This window comes from Lissotriton helveticus, chromosome 5_1, assembly GCF_964261635.1.
Source record: "Lissotriton helveticus chromosome 5_1, aLisHel1.1, whole genome shotgun sequence".
Taxonomy (NCBI): Eukaryota; Metazoa; Chordata; class Amphibia; order Caudata; family Salamandridae; genus Lissotriton; species Lissotriton helveticus.
The window spans coordinates 875,415,180-875,439,890 of NC_136065.1; positions in this window are offsets into that span (position 1 = coordinate 875,415,180).

Consider the following 24,711-nt stretch of genomic DNA (forward strand, 5'->3'; position numbering starts at 1 on the left):
TCCTCAGCCAAAACAGTATGCACATATTGCTTTATGTTGCACAAAATATGCCAAATATATTTCTGCCTGAGAACAGAGTGTTGCAGCTTGAGAACAACTGTTAGCTGCTCAAAAAGTAAACTGCAGAAAATCCTTTTTTTTATTCTTAAACAAATATAAAATCTTTCCAAAAATGTTTCTTGGTAAAAAAAATTATTTGTTAAACAATAACAAAATAATTTACACTACACATCATGCCTATATCTTAATGTTTAGTAATTTTGGTATATTTAAGACCAAATGTAATGTTGTGCAGCATACAAACAATGGCCCAGATTTACTGCCACTTTGCAAAGACTTTGGGGTCGATTCCGATCCGGTAAAAAGCGTTCCGAATCGTCGTACGGAGCGTTTTTTCCCCGTACGAATCGTACCTGTAAACGTCCCGTACGTACGACGAAGTACGATTCGTACCAGGAGCCGTACTCCGTACGAGTCGTACAAGACACCGTACGACTCTAATCTCCATACGATTCTCCCTCGGAACCCGCTGTACGTGACATCTGTACGGTTCGCGGCTGGTTTTTATGACCCAGCAAGTACGATACGTGTCGGGTCCTTTTTCTACAGGAGCTGAAAACAGCCGTAAAAGCAGAGTTCGCACCGAAACAGGTACGGAATGGCCCCCTCGGGTACGGTGCGTACCCCCATGATCACAGGGGTATGCACCGTACCCCTGCGATCATGGGGTGTACGAGCCGTATCCCCATTGTACAATGGGGGTACGGCTCGTACACCGATCGTACAATGGGGGTACGGCTCGTACACCGATCGTACAATGGGGGTACGGCTCGTACACTGATCGTACATGGGGTACGGCTCATAAACCGATCGTACAATGGGGGTACGACTCGTACACCCCAATGATCGCAGGGGTACGGTGCATACCCCTGCGATTATGGGGGTACGAACCGTACGGTGTGTATGTGTTTGTGTGCTTTTCCGTACTATTAGCCCTTACCTGACGTGGACCGTACGAATCGTGTCCTCATACCCCGGTCCGGATCGTACTCGTCGGGTCGTACGGCATGTGTACGAGTCGTACGGTATGTGTACAAGTCGTACGGTTCACGGTTTCAGCCTTGCAATACGTACGGATCGCGACGATTCGGACGGATTCATGGATTACGGATCGTACTTCGCGACTCGGACGGACGGGTACGATTCGTACGGAGAGGGCTCCGGATACAAATCGTACGGACGGTTTATTTCCCGAATCGGAATCAACCCCTTTGTGTTACTACACTTTGCACTAACTTTGTGTTACTTTTATAACACAAACGTGGCACCACACATTCTGATTGCATTTACCTTCCAACATAAATCAAGATTTATGCAACCCCTCCAACTGAGCTCCTAACCCCATCCTCGTGTGAACACTTAACACCCCACCAAAGTGAGCACTCAACCCACACTCTGTGCAAGGCCTTGGCCTGCAGACAGGCCATGCACCCAACACCCCCATTTGAGTACCCAACCACCCCCCTGAGTGAACATCCAACTCACCCACAGACAGCCAACCCTTCCGGTCAGTCTCCGCACTATCCCCCCTGTGGGCATCCAATCCCCTGCTGTGTGCAGACTCTGACTATGCAAAGTGGTGCATTTGCATGGCCTTCAGCTGTGTGCAGCAGGGTCTTGGCCATATGGCCTAGCCTCTGGTCAGGCTCTGCACCCAACCTGACCGTGGGCAGCCAACTGCCAGGTAATCATTGCCTTCAGCATACAAGTTGATGTCTCAGAAACATAACAAAGATACAAGATTTATTTTTAGAGAATAACACAGGTTCGACACTAATTTTGTGTGATACCTGTGAGGCCTAAATTTGATCTTCTAACCCCACACCTTCCTCCAAGAGTAAGCCTTGAATGTTGGACCATTCTACACCCTGAAAATCGAATTCTAAAAAGGTAGCCCTTAGCATTTCATTGATCTTTAAGCTGGCATCTGTATTTCCAGGTACAGCAGCAATACTTATTGTTATACAAGAATTGCCTACCAACCTATGAGCTGCTCCGACCCAAAGAATTGACCTGGCAGTCTCATTCCTTAAGGAACTGAAAGCAAAGCTGGCTCTTTTGGTTTTTGTGACTTCATGAACCATATTGTTTTTTCCCATTAGTGCTGTAATACTTACTGTGAGACAGTGGTAATAGAATCGATGGATGCTAGTCCACCACAAGTAATAATGTAACTCCTCTTACTAGGTCGAGTAAAGGTTTCAGTAATTTAAACCTGAGCTCAAGTTCTAGTAGTGATAGAACAGAGCAGACAGGCTTAATTTAAGAAAATGTGTGAAGTATTTAGAAGTACTAAAACAAAATTATTTTAATTAGCAAAATAACACCAAAACAACAAATATCCAATACATGTAAATTACATTTTAGTGCCAAAAATCAGAAAGTGCCAACCACAGGCAACTGGTGACTACACTGAAACAAGTGTAAGGATTGAGGCAGATCTCAATGGAGCGAGGATCGGATACGGGGCCCAGAGAGGTTCCAGTCAAAGAGTTACCTTTGGACATAGAAATGTTTCTGGAGAAAAGGTGTCATTGATGACTTACCAGCGGGGCAAGCTGCAGGCTTGAACTCAAGTCAAACTTGTTGATAGTATGTTGCTGAAGAGCGGGGTCCCGGTGCTGATGTTGTGCTGAGGGGGTGAAGTCCAGTATCCGTGCCCACGAAGATCTCAAAGTAGATCTGCTTTGGCTTAGCACCACTCTTGGAGAGGCTCTCTACATTCGACTTAGAAACTTTTCTGGACGTGAGATCTACTTTAGTAGGAAACCAGCAAGTATGATTTGAAGTTGATGTCTTTGGTTTGATGATGGTCCCAGTCTCCTAGTGATTCTTCAGAGGGAAAGTTGGCCAAAAAGTTTTTAAATCCTAGCTTTTGCAACTTTGGACAGGAGAAGTATACTCTTGCACCAGCCAAGGGTTTCAGGACCTCAGAAACAGCATTTTGTGGTTAAGATTCACTCTAATATAAGTCACCAGCAGGGTCCAGGGCAGGTTAAGTTAAAAAAATGGTCAGCTGGACATTTCATGGAATTGGGCTTCTTGCAGCTTTTGTGTCCCTGTAGCTTAACAGGAGGTCAGTCAACTGATCCTTGCAGCTCACCCCCTTATCCTAGGTACCAGGGAGAGAACATTTGGCCATAAGGGTTCTCCTCACAGGTCACAACAGCATGCACAGTGCTTCTTCTGTCTTCCATAGGTCCAGCAGTATTCTGAAAAGGGTACTGGGGTAACACATTTATGCTCAGTGCCAGCCTTTGCCTGGGGGAAACTCCTGGCCATTCCATATCCAATAAGGTAAAAGTACCCGGGGTAATCCTGCCCACTTTCTGAGTGCTTTGTTGTAACCTAGCCCACTGCCAGGGCCAAACTGGCCATAGTGGGCACCGGGTGTTTCCCCGGTGGGCCACCAGGGTGGGGGCCGGTTTTGGACCCCTGGGGGCCGTTTTCATTCCCGGGGCTGGCAATATCAGCCCCCTGTAACAAAATCAGCCGAAACTGAACCTAGCAGACAGCTCGTCTGCACCCCCCCTTTCCTCCACAGGGGCCGGCCGAGCAGGTTGCTAGGGCCAGTTTCTTTTCCCAGTTCGGCCCTGCCCACAGCTCTGCACTCTTCCAAAAACTAACATGGCAGAACATTTCCTCTCCTGGGTGGAGCTCCCTGTGTCCACCCAGAAGTTTGGCTATGATAATGGCAAACCCATTCTCTTGTGATTGTTGCGGGGATTCTACACACACAGAACTATGCACAGGAAAACAGGACCTCGGTGTGTAGAATCCCTGCAACATGGCACCCCGCATTGGGCGCCATGTTGTGGGGATTCTGCACATACAGAACTAGGCGCAGGAAAACTGGACCTCGGTGTGTAGGGGCTAAGCCTTCCTACTGCCTCAGTACTCAAAATCCCAGGACCGACTAGCTATAGTGCCTCATTTGTTCTCCTACATAATCACGAAACTGCAAATGATTAGACAACCCAGAACACAACACTCCCGACTCTCTCAGGAATCGCGGTAGCAAGACGTACCCTTTCGCTCAGTCACTCGTACTTGTCCACAAAAAGAACAGACAGAGTCACGGTTATAGTTCCAAATGTTTATTTTAACTATTGTGCTCTATAAAGCAGTATACGATCCGCTACCAGCAGCAAAATGCATAAACCTAACACAGTTAGCATTGTAGCAAGTCCATAGACTATGAAAGGGGAAATCATTGTATACAGGCAGTGGATAAAGGACTATAAGGCCTAACCACTGTCCCCTTGGAAATAAGAAGTTTTATTATATAAAAGAAGATCTCTGGGCTTTGTCAGCAGACCCCATACCTTAGTGCCTAGACTGTAGTTTTTACATCATAGGAACTGCAGAGCTCTTCTCCAAGTGTGTGTTAAACCAATATGCAATCCCATAATATCAAAGCACGGGTTTCCAGGATCTGCAGCTGTGTAGAATGTTTTGTCTAAGTGCTAAGGACTGATCAGAACAGAATAACTAGGGGCATTGTTTCTCGACCTTGCACAGTGTGTTCAGACTAAACTCCAGGAACAGGAAGAGAATGCAGAAAGCAGAGAGTTCTCACGTGAAAGGCACAAATAGAGTCTTGCAAAATAAAGTCATGGAGTAACATGCGCAAAAGCAGCATCATGGCTGCAGAGCCCATGCTAACTTAGCAATGTAGACAATGACCCTAACGACCATACTACATGATCACTCCAAATTAGTTCTGGGGTAGCTTCCCCTCCTACTGGCTTTGGAAACAAGCTTGCTATGAAGACAAGATGGAGACAGGCCTAGTTGCTAGCTACATCAGCCAGTGACAAGGAAGATATCCTTTGAAGCTCAGAAAGGGGCTGGGCAGAGCCCCAGGCAATCCTGCTCAGTGAAGCAAAATATCTCCCCACACCTGTAGTCTTCAACAACAAGACCACCCCATGGAACTCCACCTGGTTGCCATTGCAGCTAGGACCAACACTCACACCCACAGACCACGTATGAAATCTGGGGATCACCGTAGATGACAAGCTCAACATGATGGCTAAAGTCAACACAGTGTGTACCTCCTGCTTTCACATCCTATGCATGCTTCGGAAGATCTTCAAACGGTTGGCTCAGAAGACCAGCTGGACCGTCATGGAAGCACTCATCGCCAGCAGGCTGGACTGCAGCAACTCTCCCTACGCTGGAATCTCCAAACAATTTGTAGATAGACTCTAGATCATCCAGAATGCAGCCACAAGATTCATAACCGATTTTCCATGCTGTACCAACATCACACCACACTTCAAGAAGCTTTCCTGGCACCCCCTTCAAAAACATTGCCAATTTAAACTTCTCATGCAGGCATACAAAGCCCTACGTAACACAGGGCCAGAATACCTGAACACACGCATACACTATCACCAACCCACCAGACACCTATGTTCTGTCTCACTCTCACTTTCACACACTCCCCACATCTGCAAAAGGAAAACTGGATGTCACTCATTCTCCTACATTGCACAGAAGACATGGAAGAATCTCCCTCAATACATCTAAGCCTCCTTTTCACTTTTTGAGTTCAGCAAGAAGATGAAGACCTGGCTCTTTATATAAGCAACTTGTGACTACGCACCTACACACCTTGCCCAAGTCCGTGGATACCCTCTCAGGTTATTAGTGTGATATACAAATCAACATCACATAACATAAGACCCAAAACATTTGTCCATGGTCTGGGAGAAATTACATCTCACCACAGGGGAGCTATCAACAGTCAAATGACACTATTCCCTAGCAGAAATGCATATTTAACATAATCATGAAAGTTACAACTTTCTAAAACTGCTACTTTCTCAAAACTAATATAAAAACCAACTTGACCAATTGGCTGGAATTTTCCTTACTATTAACAAGAGTATTTGAATCAGCCTGGTTAGCAGTGTCCCAGTGTACAAAGTCAAAAGAACAGCAACACCAGCCCAAGAAATGCGGGTGATTATGCCAAAAAAAAAGACATTTTCTTTTATCTACCATAAATGTCATGGCATCAGTAGGTCATCTGTTGTCTTTAATCTGAGTTTGAAGGTTGTGTGTCACCTTGTGATCTACTTACATTTAGCATCAGTGGTGGAGGACTACCCTCTTTTGGTTAGATTTGACATGTGTTGAAAATAAACATTTATCGCAGTGTCTACTTTTATTGTTCTCCAAAACGTGCAATAGTGAAACGCACTCTTAATTGGAATGCTTCACAGCAGTGGACACAACAAATAGGGCATTATTTAGCAGTGAGAAAAGTTAATCGCATCATGTATTGTGGAAGGGGATATTGATCAAGTAGAAAACTTGATTGATAACTGAAACATCCCACGCTTAATTGAGGGATGTATTGGTTCACCTAAATAACAGTCTGAAGAGAAGAAACCTTTCAAAAGTGGTCTTTGCTTCATCACAAAATAAGTCGACCTAAAAACTAACAAGAGGGAATTGTTTCATTATATTTGCGGAAGCATGTACTACAATGAGTTAGCTATAAAGTAAACATCCGCTTTTTTGAGGGTTGAATCGTCCCACATGAGAAGCTTCACTCAGTCAGCGCCTAAGAGCAAGTCAGATACATGTTAAAGACACCCCACTTTCCTAAAATCTGGAATGAGATAAATGCATGGATATTTTTTACCTCGTTGCCTCCAATCCTTCGGCTGATCATAAATTATAAAACCGCAGCACATATTCGCGTAAATCACCTAAGGCCCCTGCCGCACCTCTTTTTGATACAAAAGGGGATGATGGACGGAGCGTTTGAGCAAATCAAACACTCACCCCCAGTCAACTGATCTGGGTTTAATCCATCACCATTCTTTAGCCCACTCAGCCACCCCATTTCAGACATGGCCATATGCAAATCAGTCTGACCCTGTGCCTCATGGGAACAGTCCAGCCCGAACTGCCAAGCCATGTCTTCCATGGACCGGAAACAAGCATCCTGAGACTGGTTTCGGATTCATAATCCTCATCAGCCAGGCTATATCGAATCCAGTGGCCAAGTGAGCAAGGGACTCACGTCTGAACATACCCTGCCACACTTAGGGCGAACAAAGCGATACAAAAGGGGATGATGGACGGAGCGTTTGAGCAAATCAAACACTCAACCCCAGTCAACTGATCTGGGTTTAATCCATCACCATTCTTTAGCCCACTCAGCCACCCCATTTCAGACATGGCCATATGCAAATCAGTCTGACCCTGTGCCTCATGGGAACAGTCCAGCCCGAACTGCCAAGCCATGTCTTCCATGGACCGGAAACAGTATATATACATATAGCCATGTCAGAACTGGGGTGGCAGAGTGGGCTAAAGAACAGTGATGGATTAAACCCAGATCTTTTGACTGGGTGTGAGTGTTTGATTGATTCAGATGCTCCGTCCATCACCACCCCCTTTTGTACCGCTTTTGGCCACCATAAGTGTGGCAGGGTATGCTCAGACGTGAGTCCCTTGCTCACTTTGCCACTGGATTCAAGCAAGCCGGGCTGAAGACGGCTGGAATGCCAGAAACCGGTCCTCGTAAGCTTGTTTCCGGTCCAGGGAAGACATGGCTTGGCAGTTCGGGCTGGACTGTTTCCCATGAGGCACAGGGACAGACTGATTTGCATATAGCCATGTCAGAACTTTGGTGGCAGAGTGGGCTAAAGAACGGAGATGGATTAAACCCAGATCTTTTGACTGGGTGTGAGTGTTTGATTGATTCAGATGCTCCGTCCATCACCACCCCCTTTTGTACCGCTTTTGGCCGCCATAAGTGTGGCAGGGTATGCTCAGGCGTGAGTCCCTTACTCACTTTGCCACTGGATTCAAGCAAGCCGGGCTGAAGACGGCTGGAATGCCAGAAACCGGTCCTCGGAAGCTTGTTTCCGGTCCAGGGAAGACATGGCTTGGCAGTTCGGGATGGACTGATTTGCATATAGCCATGTCAGAACTCGGGTGGCAGAGTGGGCTAAAGAACGGTGATGGATTAAACCCAGATCTTTTGACTGGGTGTGAGTGTTTGATTGATTCAGATGCTCCGTCCATCACCACCCCCTTTTGTACCGTACCTTTTTTTGAGCACAGGAGTATTTTCCTTATGGTCATTCCAAGACAAAACGCAGATAATTGGTGATGTTGTCAACGCACATCATGTAATCCATCAAACAACATCTGTCGTTTACGATTTTACGTAACGATGTTACGATTGCTGGAGAGTTCGACAGCAGCTGAACGGAGTAAATTGGTTGAAAGTTTGGAGGCTACTGCTGAAGCTCCAATTTGGGAAAAGTTAGCAGGAACTCTTCTCTTGGTTAGGCAAGAGCTGCAATTCCAGAGAATTGTGTAACTTCGAAGCCAATTTTCATGGAAAGAGGCGCCTACTTGCAAGTTCTCCTGTCCGCTGCACTCTGTAACCTGTATGTGAAACCTCTGTGAAAGGCATTCGGCATCTATATTAATTAAAAAAGGACAGCCTTATTTGCACACGAAACCAATTTTCCTTGGAGATGAAAAACTTCACAGCAAATTCTCTAGACAACATGACAGAATGGAAACCCTAAATACAAACATTAATTGGAAAGAGCAATTTTCTGGAGTAGCATTTCATTTCAGATCATAATCAAACATATTTACATTTTTTTTAAAGTGTCAATTTTAAAAGTACGCCTAATTACCAAAAATAAATGCAGAAGCTTTCATTTTCATCAAGGAAAACCCACGAGAAACATACACGAAAAAGTGATTTTCTTCAAAAAATATATGTAACCGTACAGCTTAGACTGTGAGCGTGCAGGTGCATGCCATACAGGAAAATGCATTTTTTGAAGATGATTCAGCTAAAGCCTCATTCGCTAAATCAAGGAAACTCACCCACTCTGCGATGGAATCAGACAAATGTAAATAGCATCACTATTCTGTCATCGATACATCACATCCTTCACAATTTATAGCCTGGAAATATGCCAGGACTTCAGAAACAAATTGCCTGAGACATTCCCCTTTAACTACAATTTTGGCATGAATATTAAAGGGAGTTTACATTTCGGCATTTTTGGTTTCCTTTTTGCAACCACCGGTTCTCGTGTTTGAAACAGCATTTTGTTTAATTTATTATGGTTATTTCACAAATGTATACATGTTCCATAAAACATACATGAACACATTAAACTGCATTTAAAACAATCTTTTCGGACACCAGCATAATTTGCACTTTAAAGAGGTACACAGTCAAAATATCGAGTTGTAAATATCGACCTACCAAAATATCGTTTTTGAAATTTCGAAGGTCATGAATATCGATGTCAAGAATATCGTTGGACAGAATATCGATCCCAAGGTAAGTAATATCGAATTTATTTATATCGATGTAAGTAATATCGAAGTTAGTAATATCGATAGCATATATATCGATGTAACTAATTTCGATGTCACTAATATCGATGTAACTAATTTCGATGTCACTAATATCGATATTAGTATTATTTTTATGTTTTTTATTATGTATGTGTTATATGTATTTGTTAAGTATTTAAATTAATTTATATTATATGTGTATTTTTTATATATTAATAAATTAATTTTTAAGTAAATTATATGTTTTAGTACCGGAGCGGGTTGTGGGTTTATAGGGGAATAGGGTGGGAAGTAATTTAATTGTAAATAATGAATGATATTTTTATGTGTAATTAATTTTATTTTAATTGTTAATTGGCAATTAATTATTTTAATTGATAAATTAATTATTTAATTGGTATTTAATGTGAATTTTTATTAAATGTTATGTTTTAGTACGGGAGCGGGTTGTGGGTTTATAGGGGAATAGGGTGGGAAGTCATTTAATTGTAAATAATTAATGATTTATTTATGTGTAAATAATTTTTAATGTAATTATTAATTGGCAATTAATTATATTAATTGATAAATTAATTAATTAATTGGTAATTAATGTTAATTTTTATTAAATGTAATTTTTTAGTATCAGAGCGGGTTGTGGGTTTATAGGGGAATAGGGTGGGAAGTGATTTTATTGTAATTAATTAATTAATTGTATGTAAAAATAAATGAGTAATTATTCATTAATTGGCAATTAATTATTGTAATTGATAAATTAATTTATTAATTAGTAATTAATGTTAATTTTTATTAAATGTTATGTTTTAGTACCAGAGTGGGTTGTGAGTTTATAGGGGAATAGGGTGGGAAGTAATTTAATTGTAAATAATTAATTTATTTGATGTATACTGCATTTTGTAATTATTTATTAATTGGTAATTAATTATTTTAATTGATAAATTTATTATTTAATTGGTAATTATTGTTAATTTTTATTAAATGTGATGTTTTAGTATTGGAGCGTGTTGATTTATCGGGGTATTTAGTGGGAAGTAATTTAATTGTAAATATTTATTTATTTAAACACATTTTTTACTGATAATTAATGTATTAATTAATTATTAAATGGCAAATAATTATTTTTAAACATAATACATTTATTTAATTGGGAATTAATATTTTTAAATCGTAATTATTTTTTAATAACTAGAAAAAAATCATTAATTAATTGGTAAACTTTTTTACAATTTTTTTATATATTGTATATTGTTTCTTAAATTTTATTTGTAAATTAAATTTAATTTATTTTTATTTTTATGATAAATAGTTATTTTTATTATTTTCATTATTTGGTGAGTAATATTTAATTATTATTATTTAATGGTGTTTGTTGTTAATTTATTGTCTATTAATGTTTTTAAATTTCATTGGTTTTATTAATTAGTAATTGTATTTTATTGATGTTGATGTATTAAAAAAATTATTTATACATTATTTCAAATATAAGAATAATGTATAAGTATGTTAAAATAAAATTCTACGCTATTGAACGCTTTCCCTGGTGTTGCACCCTCTGGAGTGGGAATAGTAATTTTTACCCTCCCGCTATCCAACGTTTTCCCTACTGTTGCACTCTCTGGAGTGTAAATAGTAATTTTTCACCCTACCCTATCCAAATGTTCCCCTACTGTTGCACTCTTTGGAGTTGGAATAGTAATTTTACCCCTATGCTATCCAACGCTTTCCCTACTGTTGCACTCACTGGTGTGGAAATAGTAATTTTTACCCACCCGCTATCAAACGCTTTCCCTACTGTTGCACTCTATGGAGTGGGAATAGTAATTTTTCCCCCTACGCTATCCAACTCTTTCCCTACTGTTGCAATCATTGGAGTTGGATTAGTAATTTTTACCTGTACGCTATCAAACGCTTTCCCTACTGTTGCACTCACTGGAGTGGGAATAGTAATTTTTACCCACCCGCTATCCAACGCTTTCCCTACAGTTGCACCCACTGGAGTGGGAATAGTCATTTTTACCCACTTGCTATCCAACGTTTTCCCTACTTTTGCACTCACTCGAGTGGGAATAGTAATTTTTACCCACCCGCTATCCAACACTTTCCCTACTGTTGCACTCTTTGGAGTGGGAATAGTAATTTTTACCCACCCGCTATCCAACGATTTCCATACTGTTGCACTCTCTGGAGTGGGAATAGTAATTGTTCCCCCTACGCTATCCAACTCTTTCCTTACTGTTGAACTCTTTGGAGTTGGAATAGTAATTTTACCCCTACGCTATCCAATGCTTTCCCTACTGTTGCACCCACTGGAGAGGGAATAGTAATTTTTACCCACCCGCTATCCAACGCTTTCCCTACTGTTGCACTCTTTGGAGTGGGAATAGTAATTTTTCCCCCTACGCTATCCAACTCTTTCCCTACTGTTCCACTCTTTGGAGTTGGAATAGTAATTTTATACCTACGCTATCCAACGCTTTCACTACTGTTGCACTCTTTGGGGTTGGAATAGTAATTTTTACCCACCCGCTATCCAACGCTTTCCCTACTGTTGCACTCTCTGGAGTGGGAATAGTAATTTTTCCCCCTACGCTATCCAACTCTTTCCCTACTGTTCCACTCTTTGGAGTTGGAATAGTAATTTTACCCCTACGCTATCCAACTCTTTCCCTACTGTTGCATCCTCTGGAGTTGAAATAGTAATTTTGACCCGTACGCTATCCAACGCTTTCCCTACTGTTGCACTCTCTGGAGTGGGAATAGTAATTTTTACCCACCCGCTATCCAACGCTTTCCCTACTGTTGCACTCACTGGAGTGGAAATAGTAATTTTTACCCACCCGCTATCCAACGCTTTCCCTATTGTTGCACTCTCTGGAGTGGGAATAGTAATTTTTCACCCCACGCTATCCAACTGTTTCCCTACTGTTGCACTCTTTGGAGTTGAAATAGTAATTTTACCCCTATGCTATCCAAAGATTTCCCTACTGGTGCACCCTCTGGAGTTGGAATAGTAATTTTTACCCGTACGCTATCCAACGCTTTCCCTATTGTTGCACTCACTGGAGTGGGAATAGTAATTCTTACCCACCCGCTATCCAACGCTTTCCCTACTGTTGCAATCTCTGGAGTGGGAATAGTAATGTTTCCCCCTACGCTATCCAACGCTTTCCCTACTATTGCAGTTACTGGAGTGGGAATAGTAATTTTTACCCACCTGCTATCCAACGCTTTCCCTACTGTTGCACCCTTTGGAGTTTGAATAATAATTTTTACCCTTACGCTATCCAATATTATTTATATTTATTTATGTATTTAATATGTTACATAATGTATTTAATTAATTTTTAAAATATTGAAAGTATATTTAATTGTTTTTTTATTTATTTTATTTATTTATTTATTTTATATTTTTTTGTCCTCATTTGCCATCCCTCGCTCCAAAAGAAAAGAGATATAAACACCAACCACCGTATGTGTCCATTAGGAACCAGGATGGGACCTTCTCCTGACCAAGTTTAGGACAAATATACCAGACTGGCGGAAGATGATTACAAGGAATTTTTAATTGCTCGATCTTTGGCACATATTTGCCTGCTGGACCAGGTTAGTTATCGAACTATTTGCGCCCTGCCACCACCATGTCCATGGAGTATATAGGCATAAGGATCGGACCCGGGAAAAAAACCAAAAAAACCCGGGCTGTTCAAATCATAATTCTTGTCTCCATTGCACCAACAAATTCCAAAATGTAACATTACGTTTACTGCAGGTTCTGGCCATGTCCGCTTTTGATGTATCATATAGTGACGTTAACCAGCCGGCATGGGACGGAACCTTGGAGTCAACCCAGTATTTACAGATCTGCCTTCTTGCAAGCAGAATTGCATAGAATAAAAACCTTTTTGCTGGTCCAGATACCGTATCTTCCAGCCCAAAGATTATTAATACAACTCCTCAGGAAGAGAGAAATCCCCATCAACCTCCTCTAATATTGTCCAATACCATAATGCTACCTCCTTTCTTCCCCCTTGTTTCTCTACCAGTTCTTTTTCTAAGAGGCAGTTCTTCCCTATTGGAGCTTTTTTCCTGGATAGCTGCCGGACCCAGCTAACGAGTTGCACATATTTAAACCTTGTTAATCCGGGACCAACCTTTTCATATAAGTTTTCCCACTCTACCAACTTTCCTCCTGCTAAAAGGTCACCCCATCTACAAATCTCGGCTTCCTTGATCGGGGCTGCTAGGCTATCATTCAGGCATGGGGGAAGCCCCGGGGAGTCCCAAATCGGGGCAAAGTTTGAAAAATAGGCCAGTCCTAGAGTTGTTTTTATTTGCACCCAGTCCTTTACCAGAGATAGTAGAGTCTTTAGTCTTACTTTTTTTAAGAATCTCTGGTCACCAAACTTAAACAAAAACCCATCTAGTGGCAAGTTGGCCCCAACCAGCATGGCTTTAAACATTTTCCCGTTTGAGGAGTCTGATGGAACTTTTAATAACATCCTTGAATGGGTTGGTTGAAAAGCCCAGGCATAGTACTGGAGGTCTGGCAGTGCCAACTCTCCCTTTTCCCCCCTCCTCCTTAGTTTCTTCCATGCCAGTCTGGTTGTTTTATATCTCCAGATAAAGGAGTTGATTTCCTGTTGGCATTTTTGAAGCTATTTTTTGTCAAAGGTTAAGGGGATAGAGTTAAATATAAATGTATATTTGGGGAGGATGGACATTTTTATCAGACTTATCCTCCCAAGAAGCGTCAAAGGGAGAGAAGACCAAGATTTTAGTAGTGCCCTACATTCTCGAGAAACCCGGTCTAAATTAGTCTGGGCTAGTTTGCTAATATCCTGCGTGATCTTTATACCCAAGTATCGCATGGAAGAAGTCACTGTAAGGTTTACATTATCTAAATTCCAAGTCATGATCTCCGTCTTTCCCTCATTAATTTCATATCCGGAGATCCGCCCGAATTCCTTTGCCCTATTTACAACAATGTGGAATGCTTCTGCTGGGTTAGTTGTGTAGACAAGGATGTCATCAGCATAGAGTCCTACCCGCTTCCTCCACCCTCCGAATTCAAATGGTAGAATGTTAGACTCTTCTCTAAGAACTTGCACAAAGGGTTCTATGTACATATTGAGAAGGAGCGGGGAGAGTGGGCAGCCCTGCCTAGTGCCCCTCTTAATTTCGAAGGGCTCAGTACAGGCGCAGTTAATCGTGAGCCTGGCTTTTGGGTCCCTATACAGGAGGCTGATAACTCGAGAGAACCTTTCCCCAAACCTAAACTTTCTCATGACAGCAGTCAAATAGGACCAGTTGACTCGGTCGAAAGCTTTGGTGGCGTCTAAGGTCAGGACACCCAGAGGAAGAGAGAAGGTTGAGGCGATGTCGATTGTGCCGATCAGATCATAGGTAAGATCTGCCAGCTGACGCCCCTGTATGAATCCCTTCTGATCATCATGTATTATTGAACCGATCTCGCCCCCCCAGCCGCGTTGACAAAATGGCAGCGAAGATTTTATAGTCATCGTTGAGGAGCGAGATCGGCCAATAAGACCCACAATCAGTCGGATCCTTTCCTGGTTTGGGTATCAAGACGATGGTCGCCTCCTTCCATGACTCATATGGAACAGCGCCTTCCATAAAAATATCGTTAAAGAGGTTCCTTAAGGTTGGAATAATAGCGGGACCCAGAACACGATATAACTCCCCTGGTAGGCCGTCTGGTCCCGCCGCCTTCCCTCGTTTTAGTCGACTGATGGTGTTACGAACTTCTAGCTCAGAGATTTCTTGGTTCAGGGTGTCCCTTTGTTCTAGTGAAAGAGAGGGCAATTCAATCTTATCTAACCAAGCCTCCCGGACCATTACATCCTCTGTGATCTCCTCCTTGTAAATATCCCTAAAAAATTCATGGAAGGCACTTCCTATTCCTAAGTTTGAAGTTCTAGCAGTCACTCCCCCCCCCCCACCTTTATTTCCCTAATATATTTTTTTGCTTGATCTGATTTGATTTTCCAGGCCAAAACCTTGCCTGCAGCCTCTCCATATTCAAAGTGTTGAAGCTTGCTAGCCTCCCACCTCTTAGCCACTCTACTTTGAAGTATGTTTTCTAGGTCTCTCTTTAACTCCTCCCACCTCTTTCGATCCGTGGGGGATGGAACGGTGAATCCACTCTTGTAGTCTATAGTTGCTAATTCTTGCTCAATGTTTGTGATTGCTTCTCTATATTTCTTCGCTCTATAAGAGGCTCTGTTGGTTATACACACCCTTAAATAGGCTTTAAGTGTATCCCATACCGTAGCAATCTTGGCAGAATGTTCCAAAAACGAGGTGGCCTCCACAATGAAAAAACTAGACTCTTCCTCCTCTAGCAGAATTGACCGATCGAACGACCAGGTAGTGTGTCTTGGCTGCTGAGAAAGGGTTAAAGTGAAGAGAATAGCGGAGTCGTCTGATAGGTGCAATGGCAAATAAACCAGGTCCTTGACAGCGTCTTTGAGGATGAAACTGAAAAGAGCGTAGTCTATTCTAGATTTATGATTATATTTGAGGTTCCGAAAGGAAACCCCCAAGGTATTACCGGCTCTCTCCCTCCATACATCCGCAAGTCCCAAAGTTGTCATAATTGCTAACAAGGTTTGCCTGGAATTGGAGTGTGTCACTGCTCTGGAATTAGGGGACTTGTCCAAGGTTGGGTTTAGAACAAGATTGAAATCTCCTACCCATATCACCGGATCTTGGGAGGAGATCAGGTGGCTATGGATTTTATTCAGGTGTAAAGGGTCATCTAGATTTGGACCATAATACCCTCCCAAAATAAGTGGTCTACCATCTAACCGTATTTTGACTATAAGCCATCTCCCACTAAGGTCCTCCTGAGATTCTATAATCTGAGCTTTTGCCTGTTTTTTAAAAATAATGAGGATCCCACGTGTGTTGGTTTTGTGGTCTGTGCATAGAAACATATCTACCCACTTAAGCCTTTTCAGCAGTTCATTCACCTCATGTTTGAGTAAATGGGTCTCCTGGATGACGATGACCTGTGCGGGGGAGTCTCTCAGATATTGTATAATTCTATGCCTCCTACCCCTCACACGCAGGCCATTGACATTCCAGGTTAAAAATTGTAACCCAGTCATGGCTTCTTCCTATGCCATCTCACCAGGTCACCTATAGACCCACCATTCCAAGAAACTGTGCATTACGATTGGAAAGATAAGGTTTCAAGCCAAATGAAACAAGAAAAAACATACGAGGACTACTTTTTTCCCCCCTGCCCCCCCCTACCTTGGAGAACCCCCCTTACTTTCCCTGGCCAGATGAATAGCCAGATTTGCGTCTTCTGACAGACCCTCTACCCCTGCCCTGTTGTCTATCATAGAGGTAATAATAGTGATCGCCGATTGTGTAAACTCATTTAAAGCTGAAGAGGCCTGGCTTACACAGAAAGCGTGCACAGAGGGTCTGGCAGTGGACGGGCATGTTAGCCCATCTCCCCTTCTCCCCCCTTACATTATGACTTCATTACCGGAGCCTTTATTTTTTTTTATTTATTTATTTAATTATATCTTATTTTAATGTTTCTTATATTTTCAAAGTTTTTTTTATTTTTTATTATTCTATTGTCAACTATTGTTAACTGTTATTAACTATTTAGTTGTTAACTTTATATAATTATCTTTAATCTCATAATTATTATTTATTTATAGAAGTTTTTTTATGTTGTTTGTTTGTTTATTTATTTATTATTATATTTTTTTTTTCGACCACATTGACGAAGGTTCCTTCTATTAGTTTTGTCAGATGAACCCCCACTAATTGAATTTAGTATTTACAGGGTGACTATGGCATCTATCTATTCTATAGGGCCATCTACCTTAGAAATAGCACTAAAAGTGGATAGCACTAAAAATGGAAATAGGAGGCCCTAGAGTCTGCCTAGGATCTAGGATCTAGCTTGTATGTAGTCCCTGATAGAGGCTAGCAACTCTCTGCCTCAAGAGGGGAACGGATGTTGTGCATTTTGTTGTTAAACATCACCCTCAAGAATGCAGGGAACCTCATCTGCACAGTTGCACCCAGGGCCCTAAACCTCTCCATTCTCTGGCCAAGTTCCCACTGTCTACCTAGGGTGGATTTTGACAGGTCGGATCAAACTTCGAAAGAGAAGTCTTGTGCCTTTAGAGGTTTCGCTTTAAGTGCAAGATTCAGAATTTTCTCTTTAAAACTGTATGTTAGAAAGTTCACTAGGGTTTTTCTATGTTTCTCTCTCCCTGGATTAAGGCGAAAGGGGTCTCTGTGAATCCTTTGTATGTCCTTTTCTAACTCTTCTGTTGTTTCTTCCAAATTCAAAGCGTTCTTCAATAGGGACACAACATAGGCCTTTATATCGCCTCCCTCTTTCCCTTCAGGGACCTTCAGGAGTCTGAGATTATTTCTCCTAGAATAATTTTCCAGGGACTCGACCCTCTCTTTCATTGCGTCTCCGTCCCTCCGAAGACACTGGATCTTACTCTCTGCCGCCTCGAGGTTAGCTTTTAACTCCCCCACTGTTCCTTCCAGGTTTTCTGTTCTCTCATAGAGACCGTCCTCTTTTTTTTCGAGTGTATCACAACTGCCCTAATATCATTTTGGTTACTCTTAGATTCTGCGAATCCACTCTTAATCTCCTCCCTTATTGTTGAAAGGAGTACCTCTAAGTGGTCGTCCCCAATGGTTTCTCCCAGGATTTGGGCACGAGGTGTTGTTGTGTCACTGAGCGGGTCAGGACCTCCGCTGCTTCCCATTAGAGTTAACTGAGCCACCTGGGCCGAAGTTTCTGATCCAAATATTTACAACAAGGGGTGGTGATGGACAGAGTCTCTGAATTAAGCAGAATACTCTCACCCAGTCAAGAGATCAGGGCTAGATCCAACACCGTTTTTTAGCTCATTGCACCATCCCAGTTTCAGAACCTGGCTGTATGCAAATTAGTCTGTCCCTGGCCCAGTGCATCATGGGAACAGGGCAGACCAGACTACAAAAGCCAATTCTTACACTGGGAAGGAAACAAGCTTCCGGGGACCGGTTTCTGGCATTTCAGCCGTCTTCGGCCCGGCTTGCTTGAATCCTGATGGTGCAATGAGCAAGGGACTCACATCTGAGTATACCCTTCCACGCTTAGGGTGGACACAAATATTTACAACAAGGGGTGGTGATGGACAGAGTCTCTGAATTAAGCAGAATACTCTCACCCAGTCAAGAGATCAGGGCTAGATCCAACACCGTTTTTTAGCTCATTGCACCATCCCAGTTTCAGAACCTGGCTGTATGCAAATTAGTCTGTCCCTGGCCCAGTGCATCATGGGAACAGGGCAGACCAGACTACAAAAGCCAATTCTTACACTGGGAAGGAAACAAGCTTCCGGGGACCGGTTTCTGGCATTTCAGCCGTCTTCGGCCCGGCTTGCTTGAATCCTGATGGTGCAATGAGCAAGGGACTCACATCTGAGTATACCCTTCCACGCTTAGGGTGGACACAAATATTTACAACAAGGGGTGGTGATGGACAGAGTCTCTGAATTAAGCAGAATACTCTCACCCAGTCAAGAGATCAGGGCTAGATCCAACACCGTTTTTTAGCTCATTGCACCATCCCAGTTTCAGAACCTGGCTGTATGCAAATTAGTCTGTCCCTGGCCCAGTGCATCATGGGAACAGGGCAGACCAGACTACAAAAGCCAATTCTTACACTGGGAAGGAAACAAGCTTCCGGGGACCGGTTTCTGGCATTTCAGCCGTCTTCGGCCCGGCTTGCTTGAATCCTGATGGTGCAATGAGCAAGGGACTCACATCTGAGTATACCCTTCCACGCTTAGGGTGGACACAAATATTTACAACACGGGGTGGTGATGGACAGAATCTCTGAATTAAGCAGAATACTCTCACCCAGTCAAGAGATCAGGGCTAGATCCAACACCGTTTTTTAGCTCATTGCACCATCCCAGTTTCAGAACCTGGCTGTATGCAAATTAGTCTATCCCTGGCCCAGTGCATCATGGGAACAGGGCAGACCAGACTACAAAAGCCAATTCTTACACTGGGAAGGAAACAAGCTTCCGGGGACCGGTTTCTGGCATTTCAGCCGTCTTCGGCCCGGCTTGCTTGAATCCTGATGGTGCAATGAGCAAGGGACTCACATCTGAGTATACCCTTCCACGCTTAGGGTGGACACAAATATTTACAACAAGGGGTGGTGATGGACAGAGTCTCTGAATTAAGCAGAATACTCTCACCCAGTCAAGAGATCAGGGCTAGATCCAACACCGTTTTTTAGCTCATTGCACCATCCCAGTTTCAGAACCTGGCTGTATGCAAATTAGTCTGTCCCTGGCCCAGTGCATCATGGGAACAGGGCAGACCAGACTACAAAAGCCAATTCTTACACTGGGAAGGAAACAAGCTTCCGGGGACCGGTTTCTGGCATTTCAGCCGTCTTCGGCCCGGCTTGCTTGAATCCTGATGGTGCAATGAGCAAGGGACTCACATCTGAGTATACCCTTCCACGCTTAGGGTGGACACAAATATTTACAACAAGGGGTGGTGATGGACAGAGTCTCTGAATTAAGCAGAATACTCTCACCCAGTCAAGAGATCAGGGCTAGATCCAACACCGTTTTTTAGCTCATTGCACCATCCCAGTTTCAGAACCTGGCTGTATGCAAATTAGTCTGTCCCTGGCCCAGTGCATCATGGGAACAGGGCAGACCAGACTACAAAAGCCAATTCTTACACTGGGAAGGAAACAAGCTTCCGGGGACCGGTTTCTGGTATTTCAGCCGTCTTCGCCCCGGCTTGCTTGAATCCTGATGGTGCAATGACCAAGGGACTCACATCTGAGTATACCCTTCCACGCTTAGGGTGGACACAATCATTTACAACAAGGGGTGGTGATGGACAGAGTCTCTGAATTAAGCAGAATACTCTCACCCAGTCAAGAGATCAGGGCTAGATCCAACACCGTTTTTTAGCTCATTGCACCATCCCAGTTTCAGAACCTGGCTGTATGCAAATTAGTCTGTCCCTGGCCCAGTGCATCATGGGAACAGGGCAGACCAGACTACAAAAGCCAATTCTTACACTGGGAAGGAAACAAGCTTCCGGGGACCGGTTTCTGGCATTTCAGCCGTCTTCGGCCCGGCTTGCTTGAATCCTGATGGTGCAATGAGCAAGGGACTCACATCTGAGTATACCCTTCCACGCTTAGGGTGGACACAAATATTTACAACAAGGGGTGATGATGGACAGAGTCTCTGAATTAAGCAGAATACTCTCACCCAGTCAAGAGATCAGGGCTAGATCCAACACCGTTTTTTAGCTCATTGCACCATCCCAGTTTCAGAACCTGGCTGTATGCAAATTAGTCTGTTCCTGGCCCAGTGCATCATGGGAACAGGGCAGACCAGACTACAAAAGCCAATTCTTACACTGGTAAGGAAACAAGCTTCCGGGGACCGGTTTCTGGCATTTCAGCCGTCTTCGGCCCGGCTTGCTTGAATCCTGATGGTGCAATGAGCAAGGGACTCACATCTGAGTATACCCTTCCACGCTTAGGGTGGACACAAATATTTACAACAAGGGGTGGTGATGGACAGAGTCTCTGAATTAAGCAGAATACTCTCACCCAGTCAAGAGATCAGGGCTAGATCCAACACTGTTTTTTAGCTCATTGCACCATCCCAGTTTCAGAACCTGGCTGTATGCAAATTAGTCTGTCCCTGGCCCAGTGCATCATGGGAACAGGGCAGACCAGACTACAAAAGTCAATTCTTACACTGGGAAGGAAACAAGCTTCCGGGGACCGGTTTCTGGCATTTCAGCCGTCTTCGGCCCGGCTTGCTTGAATCCTGATGGTGCAATGAGCAAGTTTCTGATCCAGCCTCCTCACCGCCCTTGGTGGCTTTAATATTGATTGTACTGTTTTCACCCGGCCCACTTGCCATCCCTACACTTTGATGGATATCCAGCACTTGGGGAAGAACCTTAAAAAAAGAGCGGAGCGAGGGCGTGATCCGTACTGGGCTTTTTAACCCCCTCTTAGTTCTTCTAGTGCCCCTAGCCTGGGTGTTGGAACTAGTGCTGCTGTTAGGTAGGGTGTGTAGGGGGTGTAGCCCTCCCTCTCTAGCTATAGGTTCCAGAGAGTCCTCTGCAGGATCTTCCTCTGTGGTATCATACACCTCCCCTTCTGCCCCCACTCCGTAATCATTTGCTAAATTAACATTTTATGAAGTACATGAGGGCACTTTCTTTCCTTCTGCAGATTTTTTAGTACTGGGAGTAATGGGAATGCACTTTCCGCCTCTTCCTCCTCTCCCCTTTTTCCTGCCTTTAGTTCTCTTGCCAGGGGTTGTGATAGCGTGATTTACGGGCTTAGTGTCCCTTCCTCCCTTGCCTCCCTGCACCCCCTCCTAACTGACAGTAGCTGGGTCTCCACAGAACGCCGCTGTAGTGCTGCTAGCTCCGCTTCTTTCAGGCTCTGAGTTCAAATCCGGTAATGGCCGCTCCGTGAAAAAGGGATGGATTGCTGCCTTCACAGACTTTTTCTCTTCTGTTCTATCCAGGCAGCCTCTTAGGAGACCACGGGCAGCTGCAGTGCGGCCGCGCCGAAGCTCCACAGCTGCTTCAGTCCATCGCGGAAGAAGGGAGGGGGGCGAGGTCAGACTCACACACATCCAGCCGGCGCTGCTCTGCGGCTCCGCACTTCACTATCCGCCGGTATGATCAGAGAAGCCGATTCGGCCGAACGTCGAACGCCGAGCCGCCCTCGAGGCCACGAGACCTCCGAGAGTCTTCCGCATCTGCTCCTGGCAAAAGGTTGGTGCCTGGTCGATCACATAGTCGTAGCTACCAAGGCTAGGGAGAGATCTGCCTCTGATGCGCGAACCACCCTAACCAGCGGCCGCCATGTTCTCTGAATAGTAATTTTACCCCTACGCTATCCAACGCTTTCCCTACTGTTGCACCCACTGGAGTGGGAATAGTAATTTTTACCCGTACGCTATCCAACGCTTTCCCTACTGTTGCACTCTCTGGGGTGGGAATAGTAATTTTTACCCACCCGCTATCCAACGCTTTCCCTACTGTTGCACTCACTGGAGTGGGAATAGTAATTTTTACCCACCCGCTATCCAACGCTTTCCCTATTGTTGCACTCTCTGGAGTGGGAATAGTAATTTTTCACCCTACGCTATCCAACTGTTTCCCTACTGTTGCACTCTTTGGAGTTGAAATAGTAATTTTACCCCTATGCTATCCAAAGATTTCCCTACTGTTGCACCCTCTGGAGTTGGAATAGTAATTTTTACCCGTACGCTATCCAACGCTTTCCCTATTGTTGCACTCACTGGAGTGGGAATAGTAATTCTTACCCACCCGCTATCCAACGCTTTCCCTACTGTTGCACTCTCTGGAGTGGGAATAGTAATTTTTCCCCCTACGCTATCCAACGCTTTCCCTACTATTGCAGTTACTGGAGTGGGAATAGTAATTTTTACCCACCTGCTATCCAACGCTTTCCCTACTGTTGCACCCTTTGGAGTTTGAATAATAATTTTTACCCTTACGCTATCCAATATTATTTATATTTATTTATGTATTTAATATGTTACATAATGTATTTAATTAATTTTTAAAATATTGAAAGTATATTTAATTGTTGTTATTTATTAAATATAATTATGTATTATGTATTATTATTTATGTTATTATTTTATGAGTGTTGATGTATTTTTAATTTATAGTATTTGTTAATATTTTTAAATAATTAAATAAATATATATATCTTAATTAAGTATATATTATACATTGTGGCCCAGATGTAGGTAGAACTTATTTACCGATTCTTAATTACCGAATTTTACCGATTCGGTAATTAAGAATCGGTAAATAAGAAGGGGGGGTATGTAGGAACATCCAGATGTTCCATTTACTGAATCGGTAAATATCTGTATTTACCGATTCGGTAAATACCGACCGGTAATGCTCCATTCATTCCTTGAAGCCCATAGGAATGAATGGGGCATTACCGGTCGGTATTTACCGAATCGGTAAATACCGATTTTGACAAGGGTGCAGGGGGTGTCACTTTGACACCCTCTAGCACCCCCAAAAAAGGTTCGGGGGCCATGTGGCAGGCATACCTGCCCTAAGGGCAGGTCTGCCTGTCATATGAGACAGGTGTGCATGCACACATGTGCATGCACACCTGAATCGGTATTTTACCATCAAATTGAATTTGATGGTAAAATACCGATTTTGTAGGGCTTGTGGGACTCAGAAGAGTCCCACCTACATCTCAATTTTACCGATTCTGTAAAAATACCGGTCGGTAAATTTACCGACCGGTATATTTACCGAATCGGTAAAATTACCGAAATGGCCTGTTGCAATCCCCCTACATCTCAAAAGCCAAATACTGGTCGGTAACGGCCGAAATCGGCCGTTACCGACCGGTATTTGGCTACCTACATCTGGCCCTGTATGTTTAATTTTAATTAAATGTTTAATATTAAAAATGTATTATTTATTCATTATAATACATTTTTAAATACGTTTAAATTATATATAAGTATTATTTATTTATTTAAAAAAAAACAAATTACTTGAAAAAAACGATATTTTTAATTACGATATTTTCAACATAGATATTTTATTTTCGATATTTTTGTTCTTACCATGTTGTAGATAGGGTGTCGATGTACTTGCCTTCGATATTCCAGCGCCAATATTTTGTCTGTCGATATTTGCATTCTCGATATTCTGTCATAGATTCCATTAAAGATATACACACAACTTCAATAAATGATGATTTAGAACTCATACTTATATTCAATCTAATTTTGCAGCAATTTATACCGGGAATCATTACTAACAAACTTTTTGCAAGTGTCCAGGAACTAGAGTATAATTTACAATAAAAATTATTGCGAAGTTAAAGCGTGTCAGTGTCCCTAAAAATTAGAGTATAAATAGTACCCAAAATAAAAATTAATCTCATCTTCACATTGAACTTAATATCACAAAGAATGTTGTGCGCTGCAAGGGGACAATCCTGACATAAAGCCAAACAGTGTAATGTACCGACTCTGAATTGAATTTAGAGATGTTTCCTATGCAAGGTTGCCATCTGATCAATATACCGTTCTTCCTAGGAGAGTTTACAATAAAGATAGATATGTCCTAAAGATGACTTGCAAATTTCATTCAGATTGTCTAATAACACTTTGTCCAAAAATTGAGATTTAATATTGTCAAATAATCTAT